An 8,640-nucleotide genomic window follows, 5' to 3' on the forward strand; every position below is an offset into this window, starting at 1 on the left:
TAAATAAATGGGGAAATGGTCATCAAACAAGGTCGCCTGTTTAGCACTGTTAATTGCTTCTGCCAAGAAAACTGGAACGCGGTTTATATCCATCCGTGCTAATTGTGTTAATGTTGGCATGATGCCTCAGGAATGTAAGACCGGCTATTGACGCATGGGGATGCAGATTTTCACTGAGTGATACCTCCAGATGGTTCAGAACTGGTAGAATGCTGAAAATATGGCTGTTTCTTGCCTTGGAAACGGTGTTTTATGTGATTTTAAACTGGTGCAACAAACACCACTTACAATGACTGATATAAGAGAGTAAGCGGAGACGGTAAGTCCCTATTCTAGGGATTATGTAACGTCCCTAAGTTCAGATTAAAATGCCGTCATTCTGTATACTTATATGGGACCAGTGATGAGGAAGGGTTGCTCTGGGATGGACATCAGTCTGAACGTGGAGTCTGCTGCTTTTAGAAATTGTATTTTATAATACACGAGCACACAGTGCATTTTGTGTGGTTAGAATTTGATAATAATAAATTCATTACACTCATTGGTGTTATTCGTAAACTGTGTTTGACTTTGGAGGAGGAATGCTCTTGACTATACTCTGTTATTTTCCATCTGTCCACCCGCCTGTGGTGTTTGCGTAGGGTAACACTGCGTCCCGGGCGTAAGATAGGTTTGCTATGTTTAAGTTTTAGGTAACTATAAGGATATCTGGGTGTACTTTTGCTACTGAAAAGTGTTTTAATAATGTTCTTTATGAGAATTACACCGTTAATATTTGAAATAGGATATTGTTATTATTGTTGAATGTAAGCTGAATGTAACTATCTAAAGCCCGGGACGCAGTGTTACCATACTCAAAACACCACAGGCGGGTGGACAGATGGAAAAAAACAGAGTATAGGTACTCTTGATTCCGTTATTTTCCTCAGCAGATATTACGCTTATTCGTTCACTTACTACAGTAGTTTTTATGTCCCTGTTTTTAGGTGTTGCAATGGTTTTTCATCCTGTAATCACGTATCAACTTCTTTTGCATCCTTCTTTGTAGGTGTGATGTCTTTGCTGGTTCACCTGTCTTTCATTGTTAAGTGGTTTTCTTTTTTTCCTTTGCAGGTGTTGCACAGCTCCGAAACGGACGACTGGACCTTGCACGTACAGTACAGCCAACCGCGGGACTCCGGGACCTACAAGTGCCAGGTCAACTCGGATCCCAAGATTGCCAGGAACGTCTACCTGAGTGTTACAGGTGAGATTGCACCAATGGTTTCAGAGGTTTTGTTTCTGTTGTGGTTTTGCTGCTTTAACAACAGTTGTTGTTACTCGGTTTTCAGTGGTATTGTTGTGGTTTAATTTATTATTGTTGTAGTTTTCTTACGTTGTTATCAATTAATTTTATATGACTGGTAATTTATGTTTTGCAAAATGAGTAACGATTGTTGGTCATTATTTCTGTTCAACAAAAGTAACAGTAGTCATCATAATCAGACCAATAATAGCGGTAACTGTTACAATTCAAAACAGTCTTTGGCTTAGTCGCGTTGTTAATTCCCGATATTATTGCTCCTATATATAGACTGTAGCCACCATTACCGAAGAGGATTGAGCGGTACTATTTTAAGCAAGGGCACTTTCGCCAAATGCGATTTTTTTCCTTTTCCCAGCTCATGCTTTTAGCTTGTCAGTCGGTAAGCCGGTTTAGCGAAGCTTCCAAAGGGTTGGGAAACTCTACGGTGTGAGGACGCCTGTATTGGGGTGAAAGGACACGCTCGGTTTGCTTGCTTACGCATTTAAAGCAATTTAGTGCTATTCATATTAAGCTGATGAAGCGCACTGTTAAAAATCGCGAACGATCCTGATGACCAGCAAAGGTATATAATTATATAACGGTGGATTTCTGTACACATTTATTATTATCAATATTTCTATATATACAAAGGGGAGATTCATAATAAAGTATGGTATGGTTGTAATAGCATAGTTAGTTTTATATTTCATTTTTCAGTATTTCTTATGAAATTTTTGGGCACTGACAATAAATCATCGTCAGAATTTACCCGTTATTGTTTTCGCAATTATAACTTTTGTAGGTCATAGGTTCAGACACTCCTTTTCTTTGACCTAGGAAAAATTCAATAAAAATATGAAATATATGGGATAATATTCACTATTCTTTGAATAAGGTGACGTTTCATTCCATTTCGCACGATATAACCACAAATGCTGTTCGATGTGCAATATATTAAGGGGTTTCGTCGTTGTTTTAGATTGAGCCGGCCTTATGCCACCATGGCAAGGTGTTGAAGGGGGTAAGAGTCTTGTTGTGAACTGGTGGACAGAGACAGAGTAAGAGGTTGGTAAGTCGGTTTAGATTAACCTGGATATGGCCAGCAGTAGCGCCTTGCCTTATTGCAGTGCGGTTCCTTTAGTGGGTATAAAATGCCTTGTGTGAACCTTTTCAACCAACAAAGGCAATGAAGCGGTAGCTGTTGTTTTAATGAAGCCCTTCAAGTATTAATTAAGGTGCCCATCTGTGAGAGTTCTGGTTTAGCAAAAGAAAGCCAGAAAGGAAAGTTGAAGATACAGACTAGTATTCCCATGAGTTCGGAATCCATTTTAAGTATGGAGTGCGATATTGAGTTAGTTCGGCCTGTGTGGAGGAAGAGCTAAAAGGAAAAGAAATTATTACGAGAAGTATAAAAGGAATATTGTTTTAGATGTCACTTCCTAAGGTCAAAGGAGGAATGATTTTAGTAAGTGAAAAAGAGCGTCAATATAAGGAAAATGTTCCTAGACCTTGGATTCATAGGATGAGTTCTAGTTAGTTTCGGTCATTAATTAGCAAAGGACTGAATGGGAAAGAACGGCAGTAATTCCCAAGGTATTTCAGATGCGCTGGTGTTGGTTATCGAGGGAGGGTTGGGAAAATTGGTAGTATCAAGAAAAGGTAATTAGGTCATTTAGGATGGGTTTGGCAGTCGTTGGCAAGCTGGACAATGGATGTCTTCTGTCCGCCCTCAGATCTTAAAAACTACTGAGGCTAGAGGGCTGCACATTGTCATGTTGATCATCAATCCTCCAGTCACCAAACATACCAAATTGCAGCCATCTAGTCTAAGTTGTTTTTATTATGTTTAATTTTAAAGTTACCCATCATCATGCGTCTGGCACCGTAACAACACAGGCCACCACGGCCGGCTGAGAGTTTCTCGGGCCACAGCTGAAAGTTTCATACAGCATTATACGCTGTAAAGGAAACTCGATTGCGCCGAGGAAACTTCGGCGTATATTTTACTTTTTTCCCGATGATTTCAACTCTTGTTTCTTTCGTTATAAGTTCGTCATTGACAGCTGAGGTTCTGCTGCCGTAGCCTTTGGTTTATTCAGTGGCATGTTTCAAAGTTTCGAAAGTTTGAGAAAACGGGTGGAAAGAGCATAGCGCAACATAGACGAGTTTGACACTGCAACATTTAAAAAATGCATACAGTGGTTCAGATGGTTACTTTGTCTCGTCTTTTCACCATTTTTGGAATTCTAAAAACACTCCTTGGTCACATGCCTTTTGTTACAAATGAAACAATTTGTCCTTTATAGCGTTCTTATTAGCTTCGCAACGTTGAAAACGGAAACCTGATATTTTTAACCATATTTGCCTAGGAAAGTGTCCAGTGAAACTTAGCAAAGTTTTTCATAAGGGGTATGACAAGATGGTACATATGTGAGGTTGTCGGAAGGTTCTGTGGTTTAATAGATATCTCTTGTCGCTTCCCGTGATGTCTTCGTAAACTGTTGCTGTATGCCGTCGTTACTTCGCTCTGCAATGTTTCATCAACGCGATAAGTGCTATAGCAACGCCTTTCTTGTGTGGCATCAGTATTTTCTTCTCTTTTGGTTAAAACTGGTTGTATGGGTATCCTTGGGATGGTGGGTAGGAGGAGCAGTGTGACCCTCATGGATGGTGTGAGGCGTAATATGTGTAATGCCTCCAAGATTTGCCGTGTATTAGTTATCAGGTAGACTAAAGGTAAATTTAAAGAACACGGCCGCAAAAAAATAACATTCAATAATGTCATTCTTTGACAGACGGATCTGAAAAAGGGGAGTATATATTATAGTACAAGTAATGCGAGACATGTGCCGAGATATGATGAGAAATGACTGTCGTTTATATTTTTACTTTCATCGCCTGAGGGGCTTTTACTAAACATGGCATCCTCGGATATGAAAGTAAAAGAAAGGAACAAAAGACGGTCATTTTCTCATAATCTCGGTACGTTTCTCAGATTATCTCACCTACATTTCATTATACATACCTTTTCTGTTCTCCTCATCCAAAACATTATATTAACAAACATTATCTTCGTACGGCCGTCTCCTTTACCTTTACCACACTATCAGTTACCTGGACAGTGGAAGTGAGCTTTGATCTTGATGAGATGATGCCATAAGTCGCTTTGCAGAGGCTGCTGATGGCACTCTTTTGGATGTGGCACGAAATCCGCTTCGAAATACGCAAGGAAGCCATATCAGCATAGCTGGTGGGCCTCTTCTGCAGTATACTACTACAATCGCCTTTAAGCGGGTGTTAAACGGGTGGGGCGGGGGGGTTCTTTGTCATCCGATGGCTTGGCCATTGCTTATTCTCGTGATAAATAAGATTTATGGTTTCTTACATGCTGGAGTGAATTACATATCAACCGACGGTATCCCCGGAAACATTCACCGTCCCTTTGTTTGGAACTCGTGAAATACTTGATTCATGTGGGATGTCATGTCCCGGCTTAGAGATCGAGGTGTAACGGGCATCGATAACTTTTTCATTTCTTTGCTTGATGTCACGGGTGAAGTATCTATTATTGACTCTTTGATAGAGGTACAATAAGAGGAGAAGCGGGAAATGCGACGCTGTACCGTGGGTGGTGTGTGTCAGAAGGACGCCCAGCGACGCTGTACCGTGGGCCGTGTGTGTCAGAAGGACGCCCAGCGACGCTGTACCGTGGGCCGTGTGTGTCAGAAGGACGATCAGCGAAGCTGTACCGTGGGCGGTAAGTGTCAGAAGGACGCCCAGCGAAGCTGTACCGTGGGCGGTGTGTCAGAAGGACGCCCATTGAGCGGCACCTTCCCCTCTGTACCCTTCGAACAAGTGTAGTATAGAAAGTTGCTTTCCTCGAAAAAACGTTCTGCAACATGCGTTTTTTATTTTTCTTTAAGTTTAGGAATGGAAAAAAGTAACTTGTCAGCTTCCCGTGAAAAATGCCTAGAAAAAAACGCCCAAGGGGAAACCCCATCACTGATCAGTCCTTTCTAGATATCTGGCCTTTGTTGGTGATCTAGAGGCCTTATTGGTAAGTGTATCCAGAAGTGTCTTCATGATTGTTCCGATATGTCCAATGTCAGTGTGGTTTGTTTTTTAAACACCCAAACTTATATATGATTACTTCGTCTATCTGTCCATGTGTAAATAAATAAAGGCTCCTCATTCAGCGATGTTATATCATATTTTTCTGTATAATTACCATAGTAAAAGAAAAGGGTCAACTAGATATACATCCATACATATATATATATATATATATATATATATATATATATATATATATATAATATATATATAAATCATATCACATTTCCGTGATTCATATACATATATCGAGCTACAATGTCCTTTAATATCTAATTCGCTCTACCTCGGAATTAATATATTTCATATATGCTTAACCGAGGGGGAACTTTTTCTCGATAATAGACTTGCCCGGACCAAGGCGCGAACTCATGGATCCTTTCAAATCCAGGAACGTCAGTGAAGCTTTACCTACTACACCACCGCGAGAGGCTAAAAGTTCACGTCGTCTCTCACCCACATATACCTTTCGCGCGCAGGTAATTAGTTGGTTTGGACACAACAATCAACCCACCTCGACTCCGGTAGTGTTTGTAGTGCTTTTGACAGCACGTAGCCAATCTATAAGTCATATCACATTTCCGTGATTCATATACATATATCGAGCTACAATGTCCTTTAATATCTAATTCGCTCTAGCCTCGGAATTAATATATTTTCATATAGCTTAACCGAGGGGGAATTTTTTCTCGATAATAGACTTGCCCGGACCAAGGCGCGAACTCATGGATCCTTTCAAATCCAGGAACGTCAGTGAAGCTTACCTACTACACCACCGCAAGAGGCTAAAAGTTCATGTCGTCTCTCCCACCCCTCATATACCTTTCGCGTGCAGGTAATTAGTTGGTTTGGAGACAACATCAACCCACCTCGACTCCGGTAGTGTTTGTAGTGCTTTTGACAGCACGTAGCCAATCTAAAATTCCCCCTCGGTTAAGCATATATGAAAATATATTAATTCCGAGGTAGAGCGAATTAGATATTAAAGGACATTGTAGCTCGATATATGTATATGGATCACGGAAATGTGATATGACTTATAGATTGGCTACGTGCTGTCAAAAGCACTACAAACACTACCGGAGTCGAAGTGCATTGATGTTGTCTCCAAACCAACTAATTACCTGCGCGCGAAAGGTATATGAGGGTGAGAGGCGACATGAACTTTTAGCCTCTCGCGGTGGTGTAGTAGGTAAAGCTTCACTGACGTTCCTGGATTTGAAAGGATCCATGAGTTCGCGCCTTGATCCGGGCCAAGTCTATTATCGAGAAAAATTCCCCCTCGGTTAAGCATATATGAATAAAATATATTAATTCCGAGGTTAGAGCGAATTAGATATTAAAGGACATTGTAGCTCGATATATGTATATGAATCACGGAAATGTGATATGACTTATAGATTGGCTACGTGCTGTCAAAAGCACTACAAACACTACCGGAGTCGAGGTGGGTTGATGTTGTCTCCAAACCAACTAATTACCTGCGCGCGAAAGGTATATGAGGGTGAGAGACGACATGAACTTTTAGCCTCTCGCGGTGGTGTAGTAGGTAAAGCTTCACTGACGTTCCTGGATTTGAAAGGATCCATGAGTTCGCGCCTTGGTCCGGGCAAGTCTATTATCGAGAAAAAATTCCCCCTCGGTTAAGCATATATGAAAATATTAATTCCGAGGTAGAGCGAATTAGATATTAAAGGACATTGTAGCTCGATATATGTATATGAATCACGGAAATGTGATATGACTTATAGATTGGCTACGTGCTGTCAAAAGCACTACAAACACTACCGGAGTCGAGGTGGGATGATGTTGTCTCCAAACCAACTAATTACCTGCGCGCGAAAGGTATATGAGGGTGAGAGACGACATGAACTTTTAGCCTCTCGCGGTGGTGTAGTAGGTAAAGCTTCACTGACGTTCCTGGATTTGAAAGGATCCATGAGTTCGCGCCTTGGTCCGGGCAAGTCTATTATCGAGAAAAAATTCCCCTCGGTTAAGCATATATGAAAATATATTAATTCCGAGGTAGAGTGAATTAGATATTAAAGGACATTGTAGCTCGATATATATATATATATATATATATATATATATATATATATATATGTATGTATATTATAATATATGCATAGATCACACACACACACACACATATATATATATATAGATATATATATATATACTATATTATATATATATATATATATATCATATAGGATATATGTGTGTGTGTATGTATATAATATATAATATATATATTATATTATATATATTAAAAAAAATATATACATACATTTATCCATGATTACACGTTGAGAGGTTCGAGAGCGACTGAGAGGGATGAGAGATATCTCAATTCGTTCATGCGAATAAATTGTTGACATTCCCTTGCATTCATACATTCATGCGTGACGGGAGGTCTCGCCATTCTCGTCTCGCGGTGATTACTGTCCCTCGGAACGTAAATACGCAATTGTCAACCCTTTCAACTTCTGGAGAGTTGCCAACTGCTATTATTACCAATTACAAGCGCTAATCGTTTAAGAGATTGTCTTGCCCGAGACTGGGATGGCTGCGCCAGTGTTCAAAGTTTGCCAATTTCATCTGAGTTTAATGTCGATTAATATCTGAGCTAATTTAAACCATTTCATTCCAGCGACGTATTTTTTTCTTCTTTTTAATAAAGGGAATGAAAAAGTTGAGGGAAGTTTTTTATTGCTCTATTGTCCTCAACAGATTTCTTTCTATTTAAAAGATTTATGTATATACCGTATATATTGTTTCGCTTTAAGAATGACTATTTTCTAAATTCATTCAATCTTCATAATTCATGTTATTTCATTCCTTCTTGTTTAATGTTGATTATTCTCATTACTCACAGGCTTCCATTTTCATTTGCAAGGGAGAAAAAGTCATTTTTCATTTCTGTTTCTTAATTTCGTCTTGAAAAAATTGCGGTTCTTAACCTAATTAACCGCAGTTTTCTTTCAGCTGTTGATTCCTCTCAAAGATTATTTGTCTGATAAATGTCATTATTGTTCCTCTGGATGATCAAGAAAGAAAGGAAAGGAAAGAAAAAGGAGATGCCAGTGATTTTCTAAAGAAGGGAAAATGGGGTTTCGAGTCTATTTCCCCTCACCGCTGACATCAGGCACTGATCGTTATCAGTGGCACCTGGTAGCTCCCTCCCCAGGTTAATCTGAGTCATTATCGACAGGTATTCATTGCTTTTTTTTAGTTTT

At 39.7% G+C, this 8,640-nt stretch overlaps 1 pseudogene; it reads left to right on the forward strand.

Annotated features, from left to right (window-relative positions):
* LOC135201014 (zwei Ig domain protein zig-8-like) overlaps positions 1–8,640 on the forward strand; it is a 1,050,703-nt pseudogene that overhangs the window by 799,161 nt on the left and 242,902 nt on the right.

This window comes from Macrobrachium nipponense, chromosome 27 (genome assembly GCF_015104395.2).
Source record: "Macrobrachium nipponense isolate FS-2020 chromosome 27, ASM1510439v2, whole genome shotgun sequence".
NCBI classification, from domain to species: Eukaryota; Metazoa; Arthropoda; class Malacostraca; order Decapoda; family Palaemonidae; genus Macrobrachium; species Macrobrachium nipponense.